At 42.4% G+C, this 18,313-nt stretch overlaps 1 long non-coding RNA gene across 1 annotated transcript; it reads right to left on the minus strand.

Moving 5' to 3' along the window:
• Nucleotides 1-9,403: 9,403 nt before the first annotated feature.
• On the minus strand, nt 9,404-13,149 carry LOC115379946 (uncharacterized). The gene is made up of 3 exons (XR_003930284.1): nt 12,921-13,149; nt 12,414-12,507; nt 9,404-9,468 (listed from the first exon to the last, which is right to left on the minus strand). It is a non-coding gene; the product is annotated as an uncharacterized LOC115379946 (long non-coding RNA).
• Between the last annotated feature and the right edge of the window lie 5,164 nt (nt 13,150-18,313).

Here is an 18,313-nt window from a genome sequence, read left to right on the forward strand (position 1 = left end):
GTATGATTTGTCATGTCGTGTTTGGTGTCGTTTTGCTGCACAGGGTGTAAGGAAATCAATTCTCAGGTGATTTTCAGAATTCCTCTGACAGATTGCATGATATGAAATCAAGTAGAGGAATATTTCATCTAATTCTGGTCTTTCAGCCTTCTCAAGGCGGTCTCCCCTTTTGGCCAGGAAGTTGAGACAAGGGGGTTTGCCCTTTGAAATTTATGACCGTCTTATGACCGTCGGTAACCGTGATTGGCCAAAGACCACCGCCTGGGGAGGGGCTGAAAGGGTTAAAACCAGTGTGTTCCCAAGAGAGAATCAGAGCTGATACCATCCAAGCCTCTGACCTAGAGCTTTTTCCATCGAGAGCTCATACCATCGAAGCTCCACACAATGAGAGCTTTTACCATCACAGCTTCTCGCTGAGAGCTTACACCATGACATGAGAGCTTAGACCATCAGAACTCCGAGCGTCTCATCGCCAAGCCTCCGCAGGGAGAGCTTCTAAGACCAACGCACCCGCAGAGAGCTTCTCCTGCGTGACTCCGTTCCAGCGAGCGTTTCATCCATCCCGAGCCTTAGCTCCAGCTCCGCACGCCGCTGTCTTCTCCTGCCTTCTGCTGCAACCAGCTGGTCCGCTCCGCAGTCAACCCCGCGAACTTCAAAACTCCGGCAAGACCTGCTTCCAGGCTCAAGCAAGTAACCTCACCCTCTAGTTGCTTAGACTCTGGTGCGGTCTTTTTAACTTTTATTGGCTTACACGCCGCATGTCCAAATTGGCGATAGAAACAGTCAGGGCTCACTCTCTGGATACACATTGGTTCATTTTGCACCAATGCAAAATCTGTTTTGTGCCATATTTTAGCCGCCGTCTGTTTTACCCATCTCGTGTTTCCTTACCATTTTTGTCCATTCATTACATGCCTCATCGTTTGTTTGTTTGTTTGTGTTATCTGCTGTAACTATGTATATATTTCATCTACCATAGTTAGTTGTACATAATCAGTAGCCTAGTTGTAGTAATAAAGTGTGTTAAATTCACGTCCGTTGTTGAGTGGTTTTTATGAGTGGAATTCTTGATCCCTATTCGGAAAAGATCCAACTGCCCTTTTTATTTTGATTTGATTATTTCCAGGCATAGACTATCATTTCAAGGAGTAATATTCCCAATATAAACTGCTTTTCTGCCTGATCACCAGAAACGTAGTTTCATCGGTCCTTGTTACGTCTTTTCTCCGGCCAAGTTGCCGTGATAAACTAATCATCACTTTCAAAGTGTTGAATAGTTTATTCTTCTAATTTCCCCATTGTTTTATGATAGTCAAACTAAGCGAGTAATCCTACATATATTGGTGGAGAATGCGGGCAGATTAAATCAAGTTTCCACTCATAAATTCACTGTAAGCGTTGCCGCTACAACTGCGAGCTGGTTTAAAGTGAATTACCCTTTATTGCTGTGCTACTGTTAATCAGGCAAATTGTATCGGGCCTTGCAGCATACAGAAGGAGAATAAGGGACTGATAACTGGTCCAATTTGCCCCTCTAGTGGAGACGTCTACTAGCGGTGAAATTTCAGATCTGTGTTTTTGTGAGTTGTCAACCCAGGGTCTCTAGCGACCGTGTGGGTTTGTGTAACGGCCGTAATTAAACTTGGACAGACGTAAGGTCTAGTCTTAAGTATTTGTGCGCATTATTGTTCAGACGGACTCGGGCGTATTCCCCGTTTCCAACGTCTGCTTGGTACCTGTGTCAGCCAGCAGTAGCGTTACGACTCTCTAACCTACTGTAGCTGAGCTGATTGCTCCCGTTACCACTGGAGTAATTAACCAGTGGTAGTTTCTGTGTTAGCGCTGAACGTTAGACAGTTACCCGTGTTATAAGCACCAGATAGCCGGACAGAGAGGCTAGGATATAATTGCTTGTGTGGGAGCCGCGTCGTCGAACCCAAAGCGGTTTTAAAAGGACGACTGCGTATGTTTAGGTGCAAACCTACATACAGTAACATTGTGGTAAAGAAGCCACAGGCCATAGAGGCTATTTTGCTCTGCATTAACGATTGCTGAGTATCACAGCGCAGACCGCTCATCTAAATTGTGCATGCCGGTAAGATCAAAACCTACCGGACCACGAGTTCCGACTCATGTGTGTCAAACCCTGCTTCCTGCTTTGTAAAGCTTTGAATGCTTAATAGTGGCTCGACCGCTGCCCATGTTGAATTGTAAGCTCAGTAGTGTCGGTACCCCTCTGCATAGGAGTGCCCACCTACTCATGCAAATATAGTGACGTCACCAGACGGCTCCTTCCCCTTCCGGGTAAACATTTCTGGCACATGCGCAGTTTCATGCGACGCCATTTTTGTTAGCCAGAAGCCAATTGGAGGCGAGGCTACTGTAGAGGCTAAGCTAATAGGAAGCTAGGCTAATGCAGAATAGACTTTGTCTTGTTAGCCAAAGCTAATAGCGGGCTAAGCTAGTTCAGCTAAGCCATTGTTTGTTAGCCTAAGCTATTTGGAGGCTAAGCTAGTTCAGCTAAGCCATTGTTTTGTTAGCCAAAGCTAATTGAGGGCTAGGCTAAGTTCAGTTAAATCATTGCTTTGTTTAATCTAAGCTACTTGGAGGCTAGGCTAGTGCAGCTCACTGCTGTTAGCCAGCCGAAGATAAGTGATAATCAGGCTTATTCAGCCTCGGCTGTTAGGTTTTCGTGTACTGACCCTTCCTTCCTGTTTTGCATGTTGAGGCCTAATGACTCCCAGTGCAAACTGAACACAAGCGACCATTGTTAGATCCAGCCAAAAGGGTTAATGAATCAGCACCCAGTGAGTGAAGTTAGCCGTGTCCCTAAATAAAATTGTGGTTGTGGTTGGTTTATCTGTCTTCTATAAACCAGTTTCCTAAAAGCTAACTCCACAACATTTTTCATTATCAGTACTTGCAAGGTGAGATAGACCGATAATAGATCCATACACCAGACACCGCACACACCCCCGCTCACTGAGTTAACCAACTGTCAAAATGGAAGCCTCTGCTAGCACTCCCACCGGCTTGGACGATCTGGAAGTTTGGATGACAGCCATGACCCACAGCATCCGTCTTCTAGTTTACACTATTTTAACGATTGTATATTTAAGTGTCCAGGGACTATGGGTTGAATTTAGCTTTATAGCTGTAACCTGGTACAGTGCCTCTCTCCCTTTTGGGTTAATGTCTATCGTACTTTGTCCCTGGTTCAAAATTATAATCAAGCAATCAATCAACCAGTCAATCATAACTCCAGACTACGCCACTAAGTTGAAGTCAGCCTCGTCCAAGCGACTGGAGGATAACTTCACTGAAGTCCGGGCTAACCCACCTAAACAGAGCTATGGCAGTAAAGAACTGTCCAAGGTCCTGAGCACCATGGTCCATAGTCTGTTAGCTCAGGTTAAGCTTAGTGAAAGCAAAGTGGCCGAGTTGAAACGAGAGGCCCAGCAAAACACCGCCCTGTACCAACAGGAAGTCAAGAGGCTCACAGAAGAGTCACAAGCATTGACTACGCGTTTTCAGCAAAAAATGGATGAAGCACTGCAACGTGAGAGTTACCTGAAAGCCCAGTTGGAAGACTCCAAGCTCATCCAAGAAGGCAAGAACAAGCAGATCCTAGAGCTCCAGGAGGAAAACATCAAACTCCAAAAAGATCTGCGTGACCTCCAAAGCACCATGGGCCAGCAGAAACCCGAAGCCCATAGGAAAGACACTGCCCGGCTGGAGGAACTCCTGCTCACGGCCGAGGAGAAAGTGAAAGATAGAGGGTGCCAAATCAAAGCACTGGAAGGTCACCTGGATAACACTAAGAGGCAGACTCGCGACCTGGAACAAGCGCTGTCCACAATAAAGATGGACTTCAAAAACGCTCAGGAAGGCCGCAAGTCTGACCAGAAAGAAATTGAGACAATGAAACAGGAGCTACAGCACTCCTACAGTGTACGACAAGAGAGGCATAGCACCTCTAGTCTCAGTAGGGAGCAAGAGCTTCCTGGGAACATACTTGACGCAGCCAGGTCCGAGGAAGAAGAGACGGACCTCGTCAACCGGCGGTACAGATCTTTGCCTCCTTCGTCTAAGCCTAGACTGCCAAAGAGGCCTGACAATGATTATTCCTATAGTCCATCCCCAGCACCAAGACTTGTGCGCCAGCCAGGCGCAGCTCTTAAGGACTTGGATAAGGTGGCCAGGAACATCAACACCTTCACGCCCAGCCCGTTGGGAGGCCATGATGTTCACGCCTACCTACAAGATGTTGAGTACCACGCTGGCCGACTCCCCCAAGCTACGGATGAAGATCGCTTGCACTTAATAAGAATCACCTCCAGTCTCGAGGTGCGTAGCTTCCTCGACCGCCAAGCCACCTCCGTGAAGACTGACTACACCCAGCTGAAACAAGCTATGATACGGGAGTTTGCAGACCCCGAGTCAGAGCAAGGACTGACAACTGCCCTGGACATCAAGCAAGGCAGACAAGAAACGCCTCAGGCCTACTACCAACGGCTCCGGCGAGCCTACTTCGGATCCAGAAACGAACCTGATATGGAAGAGGATGCCAACTTCAAGACGCTCTTCCTTCGGAACCTTCACCCGACTGTGAATCACTTCCTGGGAGTGATGGCCTGCCCCCGGACCATGACCAGCCTGCAGCTGCGTGACCTGGCTCTAAAAGCTTTTAACAAACAAAGACAAAGAGCCGCATCGAAAAAACTGTCAAAGACAGCTACAGTCCTGAGTCTCGATGGGGATGCCCCACAAAGACTCCCAGCAGCCCATCCAAATGAGGATTCCCAGTTCATGCCATGGTCCAAGTCCCGGAATGACCAGTGGAAAGAGCCGTTCAACACTGACAGACCTACCGGACGGCCTCGAAAAGAAAGCATCTGGAGGCCCTCTAGAGGAGATAGACCAGCCAGGTTATCTCCACCGAACAGTCCAAGGTCCAGCCGCTCCTCCCGCAAACCAACCTACAGAAGAGAAAGCCGGTCAGGCTCCCCTCCAATCCGCATGACCCGTGAGGAGCTGCGTAGAATCATCAAAGAGGTGTCTAAGGAGCTCAGATCACCATCACCCAAACCAAAGAATCCCTCCTTATGACTAGGCACAGACCCAGCGACCTACAACAGTCAGTCAGTGGCCTCAGAACCAAGTTCACAACGGCCAACCAAAACCGACCCGGTCGCCCAGACAGGTAGTGCCGAACCACCAAGGAGTCCCTGAATCTTCCACAGCGAAAGGAAAAGCAGATGAAAATATCTAGCCACCACGGCACAGGATCTACACAAAAGGGGGGTGTCACTCAACACGTTCACCTTCCACTTCACTAAGTTAGCCACACCCAACTTGCCTGGTTGTAGTGAGGGGGTAGCTGGTGACCTTGGTCACTGCTCCCCAAAGTTTGTTGTTTTAATTTGTTATGTTGATTTGTTATTTTTGGAGGTAACCCTGGGTGGCTCACGCGGGCCCAGGAACGCCTCTGAAGACTAGAACAGGGTCAAGATAGATAAGATCTGCCACACACCTAGCGGTAGGAACCAGGCAAGGAACTCACCTCCATCGGTTTTGACTAAAACAACCTCATTGTGTTTCAACCATGAATCAACCACAGCTGCAAGAATGGCAGCCTTTCTGGGAGAATTAGCATGAGTGATTGTCCAGGATTAAACTACTAGGATAGTCTTAAAACTCCGTCTAACCAAACGTAAATTGAGACAGATAACCACAAGGTGTTGTTTCTGTGTGTTTTACGATTAAAGTTTATCAGAAGTATCCTGGTTTAGTGCATCTCACCGCACCAGGGTAACTAACAAGATAGAGGTGTTGGTTGCTTGTTGCTGTGTCTGCTCCTCTCCTGTCCGACAGGTGTGCTCGATGACATCGACGATGACATCGACCAAAAGGGGGGAGATGTAGGATCCAGGTTTCCAGGCTTGGAGACAGACACCATCAAATGGCACGCCTGCCGTTTGACCGCAGCAACCTTTGCCAGTTTAGGGTAATAAAGGCATCGAAAACGAGATGCGACATCTCAAGGGGTTTATCCCTTTAATAAATTCTCTATTATTATCCTGTTTCTCACCCCTGACCAACTGGAGCAACATACGAGTAAACAATGTGGCCTCACCTCCTCAAGAACTAATCATGGGACCACATGTTTCTCCCCTATAAGAACTTCTGGTGTAGATCAATGACGTGGTCAGTCATTGGTTTACATGTGACTGGGTCAAAGAATACCCCCTACAGGAGATTCAGCATCCTCCTGATAACGAACCGTCTGTCTCAGGAATGTGGTTTTCAAAGCCCCTTTGTTGTCACACCACGAACATTCATTTACCCTAATGACTGGAGTTGGGGGGGGGCCTTGAACCCATACAACACATCTGAACAACACCTCCTGAGTCTCATAGGACGTTGATGGCACCTGAGAAAAGTGAACTTTAATGCACCAAAATGGACTGTGGGCAATATGGGTTGTCAAACATGCATTTAATATCAATGACAAAGGTCAGGCTTGTTACAGGAGTTAAGTTTTATCAACTTGAGTGTACAAGCAAAGGTAGATGTGACCCTGGTATGATTTGTCATGTCGTGTTTGGTGTCGTTTTGCTGCACAGGGTGTAAGGAAATCAATTCTCAGGTGATTTTCAGAATTCCTCTGACAGATTGCATGATATGAAATCAAGTAGAGGAATATTTCATCTAATTCTGGTCTTTCAGCCTTCTCAAGGCGGTCTCCCCTTTTGGCCAGGAAGTTGAGACAAGGGGGTTTGCCCTTTGAAATTTATGACCGTCTTATGACCGTCGGTAACCGTGATTGGCCAAAGACCACCGCCTGGGGAGGGGCTGAAAGGGTTAAAACCAGTGTGTTCCCAAGAGAGAATCAGAGCTGATACCATCCAAGCCTCTGACCTAGAGCTTTTTCCATCGAGAGCTCATACCATCGAAGCTCCACACAATGAGAGCTTTTACCATCACAGCTTCTCGCTGAGAGCTTACACCATGACATGAGAGCTTAGACCATCAGAACTCCGAGCGTCTCATCGCCAAGCCTCCGCAGGGAGAGCTTCTAAGACCAACGCACCCGCAGAGAGCTTCTCCTGCGTGACTCCGTTCCAGCGAGCGTTTCATCCATCCCGAGCCTTAGCTCCAGCTCCGCACGCCGCTGTCTTCTCCTGCCTTCTGCTGCAACCAGCTGGTCCGCTCCGCAGTCAACCCCGCGAACTTCAAAACTCCGGCAAGACCTGCTTCCAGGCTCAAGCAAGTAACCTCACCCTCTAGTTGCTTAGACTCTGGTGCGGTCTTTTTAACTTTTATTGGCTTACACGCCGCATGTCCAAATTGGCGATAGAAACAGTCAGGGCTCACTCTCTGGATACACATTGGTTCATTTTGCACCAATGCAAAATCTGTTTTGTGCCATATTTTAGCCGCCGTCTGTTTTACCCATCTCGTGTTTCCTTACCATTTTTGTCCATTCATTACATGCCTCATCGTTTGTTTGTTTGTTTGTGTTATCTGCTGTAACTATGTATATATTTCATCTACCATAGTTAGTTGTACATAATCAGTAGCCTAGTTGTAGTAATAAAGTGTGTTAAATTCACGTCCGTTGTTGAGTGGTTTTTATGAGTGGAATTCTTGATCCCTATTCGGAAAAGATCCAACTGCCCTTTTTATTTTGATTTGATTATTTCCAGGCATAGACTATCATTTCAAGGAGTAATATTCCCAATATAAACTGCTTTTCTGCCTGATCACCAGAAACGTAGTTTCATCGGTCCTTGTTACGTCTTTTCTCCGGCCAAGTTGCCGTGATAAACTAATCATCACTTTCAAAGTGTTGAATAGTTTATTCTTCTAATTTCCCCATTGTTTTATGATAGTCAAACTAAGCGAGTAATCCTACAATTAGGAAAACTCATAAAATATGAAGCAAAAAAAATGATGTTAATCATTTATTTAGAGATGTTAAACATTGGCTGGGGTCAAATTGACCCGAAACATAATAGGAGGGTTAAGCCAAGTGGTGTGTTGTTTTCCTTTTTCAAGCTGTAGAAATGATCACTACACTGTATTGAAGTGAACATTATCAGAGTGTGCCGCGAGTGCTTGTAAGGCTCTGCTGAAAGGAATTGAAGGGATAGAAAATTAAAATACATAATTTTCCAAGAATTATTTAAAAAATATATTATTATTGTCATCACTGACCTTGAAGTCAGAGGCCTATAAGTTGATTTCTTCTGAGTCAAACAATCACTTGGGGATTAAAAGCCACTTTCATGGAAGAGCAGAATGATCCAATCTTGACCTTCTTGACCACTTGGCTTTGATTTTGATTTAGGCGTTGATGATGGTATCCTCTATTTTTTCCACATGCCACTGAACTTCTTCCACCTCAGAGTTGTACCGCACAGTGGTACCCTGGGTTCCCTAATGCCGATGTCGACCTCTTGTTTTGTCAAAAGCCTATTTTTCCTCTAACAAATCTGAACTTTCATTTCCTCAAAATTCTTCCTGCCCTGGTGCCCACACAAACCCCACTTCACATTGCAAAGTGCCACATCCATGTAACTTCACAGAGGGTTAGGTCAATAAGGTCATATAAAGTGAGAAACACAAAGAACGTATTTCAAGAGGAAAAGTATTTATTCCCTTTGAGAATGTTAATGTTATTGATGGATTAACCTGTAAGAGGAATTTTAATATTGTAGGTGGTCCAGATGGTGTTAGGTCTGACTTCTCTCTGGGAGTCTAAACTCCAGCAATGCATCATATTGTATGGGCTTATTATATTTTTGCATGTAAAACCTTATTTTTCAAAGTTGTATAAAATAAATGAAAAAAAAAAAGCAGTCAAATAATGAGTAGAGTAATTCCCTTTATAAATTGCTGGAATAAAAGGATAAAGTCTCACATAAAGGAATTTCTCTAGTGAAGTGCTACTTCCTCAGAATTGCACTTAAGTTCTTGAGAAGTTTGTTATCTAACTCCTCTTCATGATAAGAATTTAAATTTTCTACCAAGTGCACAACACTTGTAGCTGGAATTACTCCATTTTTTGTTATCATCAGATGTAGCCTTCCAGGTAATATTCTTGTCTCTTGATTCATATTCAGCAAACGTTTCGACTGTGTTCTTGTCTCTTCATTTTTATCCATAGATTGGATTGAGTCTGTCAATGTAGTCGCTCATCCGGTTGTCATTTGTCCTGTGGTCTGTGGAACCATGGTGTTGAGCAAGAACGTCCTATTTAAAATTTCATCCGAGGAAAGAAGAAGAAGGGAGAAACAAATGGTTGATCAAGAGCAAACTTGAAAACATAGAAGTGTGAGTAAAAAGGAAGGGCCACACTTTCTGACCTCTCCTCCTCCTGACTCTGTGCGAACAGGAGCCTGGTCTTGTCTCGGGGTCCTGGTCCTCACCATGTCTTCGCTTGTGGTTCTTGCCCTGAGTTTTCTGCAGACACACAATCATGATCAATCATGACATCCCATTAAGCATAAAATGGTTCAGAGATATTTTTCTAAGATGCCAGATCTTGTGAAAATGGCCTCTTTGAGTTTGACCATGTTTTAGACTGCCATGAGTCTATGTTGTAAATTAATGATAATAATAAAATGATAAGAAGAAGAAGATGACGATGATGATGATGATCTTTGAAGTGCTTCACAAACAAGGGACAGAAAAAAAACAAGTGGAAGCGATCAAATACACAACCCAAGTCAATTAACAAATAAAACAACAAAATCAATATATACATATAATAAATACATCAATACATAATAGATTAGTAACAGATAAAATAATTCTGAAAAAGCTCTACAGTCAAAATTTACATTACATACATTTATATTACACATCACATTTAGCAGGCCAGCAGGTGGCAGCAGCAACAGCTGGTAACCTGCTTATGAGGTTGATGACTTTTTGACAAGTGCTATATCCAAAATCAGTGATCCCTGCGGGAACGGCCTGTCCCACAGAGGAATGAGATGTGGCCTTATAAACACACAAAACACATGAACACATAGAGAAGTTAAAGCGCGGCTCAAAATGAATATCATACGTAAAAACCGATAGCCTCATGCTGGAGGTGGATGGAGTAAAAACTTCAAACATGATATACTGTATGTCATCAGTTACATAATTAAATATTTATGTATTCTCATTGACTATTTCAGTGTCAAACATTAGTTTAAGGCTGCATGGGCCTCTTAGCTAAACTTCTCTGAACTAAACATTTTCAAACTGGGGTGTGGGGACCCCGAGGGGTTCTGGAGGGGCTTCCTGGATGGTACTCAGCAAAGTGCATGAGTGACTGTCCAAAAAGTATATTCTAATGTATCCACTTTGAATCTATTTGTCAGTTTTAAACTATGACATCTAAATAACTTAATACTTAAAGGTGCATGATGCAAAAATTGCTGAGGGTCAGTTTCAGTGAGCATGAATCAACCAAGCATGCAATCTGATGTTTGATTCTACATTGTATCATTTGGATAAATACGTGATAAATTAACTATATTTTTCAGTCAGTTGACTCTGTTTTAGTTTCATGTCAGTAAGTCGAGTCTAAAGGGATTCTACTTAAATCAACACTCAGCAATTGTGCTGGTACACCTTTAACACAAAGCAAAATATCTTTCTATATCAGGGTCCCCAGGGCAAAACCACTTCAATGGTGATCTGTGACGTAATGGAAGTCAACTTCAGCGTCCACAGCATGAAAGAGTTTGCAAACCTCTGGCTTAGATGTTTGCAACCAGCTATCTTGCTTTTGTTATACTACTTTACACTTAAAGATGCAAACTAAAATTTCAAGTCATAATAAATATAGACCTATGATTAACTTCTAACATTAATGCCCTACAACAACGTGGAGGGTTTTTTTTCCTCCAGCAAGTTCAAGTTAATTTATAGCCCTTAATCTGTGTTTACAGTCTCAGACACATAGAAAACAATACAGATCACTAAGTGAGAGGAACCTCTTCTTCCAGGTGTCCAGAAGTGCAGTGGGTAATTATTTGCTCAAATCAAATCAAGCCAATTGTATGAAATCAAAACAACCGATGATGAGTTTTCTGACTGCCTGAGCTATGTCGCTTGAAAGGCAACAGCCTGAATTACATGCTAATAAATAAAACTGAGGCACTTAAAGCCTAAATAAGCTCAAATAAACAAACAGCTTATCATACTATTACATGTTTTATATAACTGTTTAATTTAATATCAACAACAAGCAGGTCTATGTTACCTGAGTCTTATGTTTAATGTAATTTTATCAGGGTGCAAACAGTCCCATGTTGCCTACATCACCATTAAAAACAAGAGGAATAATTTCCCTTCCTCTGGCATATTAAGAAAATAATGCATGCTCAGTAAATAATGTCTGAAATGATGTGAGAAGACAAGCTGCTTCCCATAATGCTCTCTATTAAACGTGTGTTGTACATTTCAGTCAGCAACAATAAAAATCTTAATAAAAGTCGTGATTAGAGGGTTTTAGCGGTTTTAGAGCAGTTAATTAATTATATAGATTATCATTACTAAATACAGGCCTTAGTATTAAAATTACCAAACTGTAACAAAGCTGGCAGCTCTGGCATAAACATTAGCCACATACATGACATGAATCATTGGTGACATGAATAATATCTTTCATATGTCACTAAAAATCTCCCAACCTACAGTTAATACTCTGTCATCTGCACTGTACACACTTCCAACATCTGTGGCTCAAAACTAACAACCCAAATCTGTCATATTAAATATTTCCTCATATAATTTGCATTCTATATTCACTGAAAGAATATTAAATATGTTAATGTATGCATGGTGAATCGAGGTAACAGTAACAGTAGGCAGACTGTAAGATATTAAATTATCAGTATAAGACTTGTGTGTGTGTCTGTGTGTGTGTGTGTGTGTGTGTGTGTGTGAGAGAGAGAGAGAGAGAGAGAGAGAGAGAGAGAGAGAGAGACAGAGACAGAGACAGAAAGAGCGAGAGAGAGAATGAGAGAGAGACAGAAAGGCAGACAGACTTGGAGAATGTCTAACTGTCATATTTCTGATGTTGTTCTGCGGTTGACATTAAAGAGAAAGAGAAAGAGATGTGTCACTGTTGGTGTGTTGAGAGTTCACTCAGCTTGTTGGTTCATACAATGACAATGATAGTCAGTAACAGGCAACCAAGGCCTCCAGCAGTTACAAAGCATTTTAGTCACGTTTGTCTGGATGTATTTTTTGTGCCTCACTCTGGCAAATTTAATTCTCAGCATGTGAACGTCATTGACTCTGCAAGACCTCTCGCTTTCTGATGTCTAACTTTAGAGACATTAAAAGAAAAAAAAAAAAAAGCAAAACAAAAACAAAACAAACAAACAAAAAAAACACACACTTACCTGTAGAGCAAAACAGTCAAACAAGTGATAGCACTTAGAACCAATCCAATTAGAAGAGGGTATACCCATGGAAAAGACAATGCCGAACTGATTTCTGCACAAAATCAGATGGGAATTTAGTTAAGTAGCTGGCAGGTTGACCTTTGAATTTTACTCCAAAAGTTTTGACACTGAAGGTAACAGTTAGCAGTAGGGCTGGGCAATATATCGATAATATAGCAACACTGTGATGCAAAGTGTTCTAGCTGTTCCATTATTTTCCTTTACCCACTTAGTTATTATATAGACATTTATCAAAATGTGTATTTATCAAAAATGTCATTGTGTAAATATTTATGAAAAATCTTATTTGTCACAAATCTCATTGTGTGCACATTTGTGAAAAGACCAATAATCATCCACACATTATTGTCACAATATTGATATTGAGGTATTTGATTTTGTTCATATTACCCAGCCCTAGTTAGTGATACAGAAATGATTAGTCCTGATTTGTGCTCTACTTACCTTTGGGGCTCTCACGCTCAGACACGGTTAAATTCCACTCTCTAATTTTCGGACCTCTCTTGGTGGTTGCACTACAACAGTACTTCCCTGCATCATCTTGATGAACGTTGGAAATGTCCAACTTTGTAGGAATGATTGGGTCAATGCTCATTCTGTCAGATGTGAAATTTCTTATAGTCTTATTACCAAACAGAGAGAAAATTAAAACTCCGTCTTTATTCCAGTTGACTTGTGTCAGATTCACCTCTGATACGTTGCAGTCCAGGGTAACAGAGTTTCCCATGATCACCTGTTTGTTGCTGCGCTTGCTTGTTGAATGGAAGCCTAATATGGAGGGGGAGAAAAAGAAAAACATCCACACCAATGTTGCATGACAAACAGAACTACTACACACAAGTCTTAACTCACTGTACCTGCAACATTATGCAGAAGTAGGATGACCATAAGCAGCAGGTGCCTGGAGAGTAGAGCTGTGCTGGCTGGTATGAACATGCTGTCAGAGAGACAGAGACAAAATGGAGCTTACATTATGTATGTAGGACTATTATAAATGCGGAAGTGGGTATGTTAAAGTGGGTGTGTTATTGTCTCTGTGGTCAAAGCTAAAGCTGTTTGCTTACTACTCATCATTAAATATCCTGAAGCATTCTTCTAAAAATTCAAGTTATCATTTACTGAACGGTCAGATCAATCTCCAACAAGTATTTAGATTTGTATTACATCTAGACTTGGCTGGAAAAAAGAATAGTCATCCCCAGGTAAATTGATTACATTAATTGTAGCATCAAATTAATGCAAAAAAATGCAGAATGCAACCACTAATCAAAAACCTGTGATCAAATTGGTATGTAGTGCACGAACATGGACCGTACATACTATACATGCTTATACTGTACGCTGTCTAACTTGGGAAGCTAATAGTAACTAATAACTCTCTCTCTCTCTCTCTCTCTCTCTCTCTCTCTCTCTCTCTCTCTCTCTCTCTCTCTCTGTGTGTGTGTGTGTGTGTTATTTTGCATGCTCTGCACAATAACTGTTAAAAATAAAAACCCTAAATGTCAGTGTTGTTGTGGATTCAGTTGACTCCCTCCACAAGTATCAGGCTACAATAAAACTTGTGGACTGAACTGCTGACAAGCCTAGTCTCCATTATTTCAGGTAATATACTCTGAGATTCTGTTTTTAGAAAGAATATCGATAAACATTGTTATTGAAGTAGCACATTTTCATTTTTTTTCTTTTGCAAAAGTCAAAGAAGCCTGAGTTGTAGACAGATGAGTAAATATCCTTTATTTATAGCTGCCTCATTTAGAACAATTCAAATTGTCATATTATAAACCTTATTTAGAAACTGTTTTCATCCCTCAGTGGCACAGACACATTTCAACCTCTGCTTGAGAACAGGTTCAGGTTCAGGAAACTCTCACATTGCCATTCAAGGTGTCAAACCAACTACTCTCAACTTGCAAGCTCAAGGTGGTCTCTCCACACTGCTTTTGTGCTTAAAGGAACAGTTCACCAATCTGTGCACCCTCATATCAGCTGGAACTCTGGTGAAATCTGTATGTCAGCATACTGTGCTGTTTCATTTCCGCCTTCTGCAAAACCAATGGCATGAATGGAGACTGCGTCATTAGACCAAAAAAAAAAAAAAAAAAAAAAAAAAATCACTTCAGACTGCAGAATCCAAGGACTTTGAAAACAAACAATTGCACTGACCAGTATTTACCTCATTATCTCCTAGATTTTCTTCACTCAATCTGCACGGTGCAGACTGTCACTACTGTAGCAAGCAAAGGTTCAAATGCTGTTGAAAATAATACTGTATTTGAGAACTTTTTCAGTTAAACAAAACAGTCAAACAAAGTAGCCAAGCATAGCAAATAACACCTTGAAAAGGCAGAATTTGAATTAGATTTTTTGGGGAAAACTTTAAGGTGATAAGGAGATTCTCTGTTTGTGAACCACTGTAGTTAATCCAAATATTAAACAGAATATATCTAGTTAAAAAGCTTAACGGAGAAAAAAAAAATGCTAATCAGAGCCAACCTGCTATACGTACCTTTCTGCTAGTTTTGCCCACCATATCTAACTGTCATTTCCTTTATCTCTGTTTTCACTCACAGTGGAAGGACTGTGACAGCATCTGACAAATAGGTGTGAGAACAGGAAATTCAGAGTTGTCTGTAGTTGTAGTCTGTAGTAAACTTGAGAAATATGAGATAAAAGAAAGTCAAAGAGAGAGGAAAGGGGCAAATGAGTGAGTGACAGCAGGACAAAGACGTGCATTTAAGTATAAAACAGACTTTTTAATGGCTGTCTGTATAAGACATACTATGCAGGCCAGGCATGTTTCCTTCACCTATCAAATATATAGTCTTAAAATAAAGTTGGTCATGGGGGTAGAGATGAGTCAAAGCTGAGAATAGGTCACAGCAGTGAATAGTGAGGAGCTGGTTAATTGTGCTTTGCACCAGCAGGGGCTGCTGTAATAGCCTTTTTTGAATTCCTTACTCCTGACAACAGAAGTGCAGTGGGTCAGCATATTGTCGCTGTTGGGTGGAAACCTCATTGGTCCAAGTTTGGGGATTTTCATATTTAAACATGTATGGAAGGATCACACCTTACTGTATAGGATGAGAAATTTCTTCAAGCAGTGAGTTGTTGAAACTCTTTCTAAACCAAATGGATAAACTGAAAAATGCATGGCTGTCTATCTAATCGCAAGGCTAATTTTTTTAGTTCTTGAAAAGTAGGCATTTTTGAGATACAAGGTTTATACAGCCACATTATGCAGAGAGAGTGAGAAAGAGAGAGATAGTGGGGGTTGTATTTTGGCAGATGGAGTCGTAATGACATTGGCATTGCTAAAGAAGCAGGGAGTTCTGTCAAGCAGGCAATAACATCAATTTATGGAACTTCAGCCATTCTTCCCTGTGGTTCCACAAAGGCTGTGGAGGTGTCCTGCTGCCAAGTTAACAACTTCTGCTGATACCATGGGTCTCCCCGCTCCCCTCCACCCACCCCACCACCCCCTCTCACAATGCAGGGCTGATGGAGCAGAATTTGATTATAGACTGAAGATCTACTTAGAGGATACAGGTTGACAAAGGGTCTGCAGAGGGCTGGGGCTGCCAAGAGTTCAAAGAAAAAATAGGCAAGGACTTCAATTGACTGTATGGCTGGGGGAAAGAAAACATTTGTGTGTGTGTGTGTGTGTGTGTGTGTGTGTGTGTGTGTCTGTGTGTGTCTGTGTATGTGTGCAAGTTGGGCATGCACTAGTGTGCAGGCGTGTGTGCGTCAGTACTTTGTAGATGTCATATGTCTGATGTATAACCCCTAGCAATACATGCCCTTGTTCATGGTCACACTCCCTCCTGCTCTCACTGCCTTGTTTGTGTGTGTGTGTGTGTGTGTGTGTGTGTGTGTGTGTGTGTGTTTGTGTTTGTTTGTGTGTGTGTATGTGTGTGCGCGTGCGTGCGTGCGCGTGTGTCTGTGTGTGCGTGCATGCACAAGTGTGTGTTTGCCTATGTCGTGATACTGGAGGCTTGTTTTGTCCAAATGCCAGGTTAATGAATGAGTGTCTTCACTAATGGCAGTCAGCAGGCGCCCTTGGCCACTCTCACCAGAGACAGAGTGAAGCGAAGCCCAGCTAACAAGCGAGGGAAGGGAACACTGCTTTTCACCCATCCTGAAATGTTCATTTCCACCAAACAATGTCTGAATCCCTTCAGTATCAGCCCATGCCCATCGAGGGAACAAAACCCTCTCCCGCCCCCTATCTTAACGCTGTCAGGATTAGCTATCCTTTTAGGCATAGATTAGTTGTTTGGATTAGAATAGATATGCAAATGTGGATGGGTCTGTTCACATTCATTATGCCTCCTTCTTGCTCCATGATTTTTTTTTTTTTTTTTTGCAGCTGGGAAATGAGGAAGCAGCCACAAAATGTAAGAATTAGTGTGACAACAGTCTCTTTAAGCACGATCATATTATCATTTCCTGCAAGGCCCCCTCGAATAAAAACACACAAGACATGGACGCCCAATCATAAACATTTACATAGGCTACATGAGTGTACACACTCGTGCCAAAGCATACATTTCTTGTTACTAGAAGCCTTTAGAGTTAATTTATCTCTGAATCAGAAAGTCATGCTTCTTATACAAAACTAAGAGAAACAAAACCCTGATGAAAGAAAGCAACAAGAGCAAAAAAAATACATTGTGTGTGTGTGTGTGTGTGTGTGTGTGTGTGTGTGTGTGTGTGTGCGTGGAATGTGCTACTGTGCATGCATTCTTGTGTGTTTCTGTGTGATTGTGACAGGCCTTTGACCCTTTCAGGCACTGATGGATGTTTGTGAATATATGAGATGCCTCTTGGAGAGCCTGTGGCAGAACAACGACGACGTCAGAGGAGCTCACACCACTGCGCCCTCCATCCTGAATACTGCATGATTTGCTCCTACACACACAGCGCGTGAATTCTAATCAATCGTAGCAGAAACCTATAGTTTTGACGCCGATAGCTGGGAGAACAGCTGTGCATTCTTATTGGACTAACAGCAGAGGCTGATTCAGTCTGCATGAGCTCTTGAGGAGATTATGCAGTTTGTCCGATGAAGTGTTCATCTTCCCTCGTCTGCGTGCAGAGCAGGGTGCAAGCAAATTGACTGTGAATGTCTGTCTGTTTTTGAGTTGTTTATAGAATTGGTTTTTAATTTTTCACGCATCTCCGTGCATGTTTGTGTGTATGTGTGTGTGTGTTTGTGTGTGCATGGGTGTGCGTGGGAAGAGGCAAAGGAGAAGAAGAAAGTAAAACAGGTGGCCAGAATGTTTTCCATTTCAGCTGTTATTGGCAGTTGAGAAGGATGAGAAGGCAAATCTGTGATCTTATACATCACATTATCAAGCTCCTTTAAATGTTTTGACTGCGTTGTTATTATTTGTGTCCCATTTTTTTGTATGATGTGCACATAAGTAAATTACTAAATTGTATGCTGATGGTTTGTAGTAATGCTGAGGGGTTGTTGTGGGAGTTTTGCAGCAGAGCCTTGTGTGTGGTTGCCACTTTTTAAACAATGAATCTTATCTCTAATCTTGCAGTTCGCTTTAATGCTGTGGTGCTAATTCCACGACCGCCTTACACGACCTGAGATTAAACCTGCAAAGTGAAGCAGCAACAGTTTCACCAACATTCAACATCAGTTAATTCTCTGTGGCAACGCTGATTTGTTTCAGGCTTCCACATTATTTGTTTTCCCCGATCCGATGGGATGCAAATAATAATTATTAAAAAAAAAAAAAGCTCTGCTGTTAAGTGCTTCAAATCTGTCATTGTTTTTAGTTTTCCCCTCCTTTTGCACCGCTTCCTGCATGCCTCTGAATGCAGCC

This window comes from Myripristis murdjan, chromosome 21 (assembly GCF_902150065.1).
Source record: "Myripristis murdjan chromosome 21, fMyrMur1.1, whole genome shotgun sequence".
Taxonomy (NCBI): domain Eukaryota; kingdom Metazoa; phylum Chordata; class Actinopteri; order Holocentriformes; family Holocentridae; genus Myripristis; species Myripristis murdjan.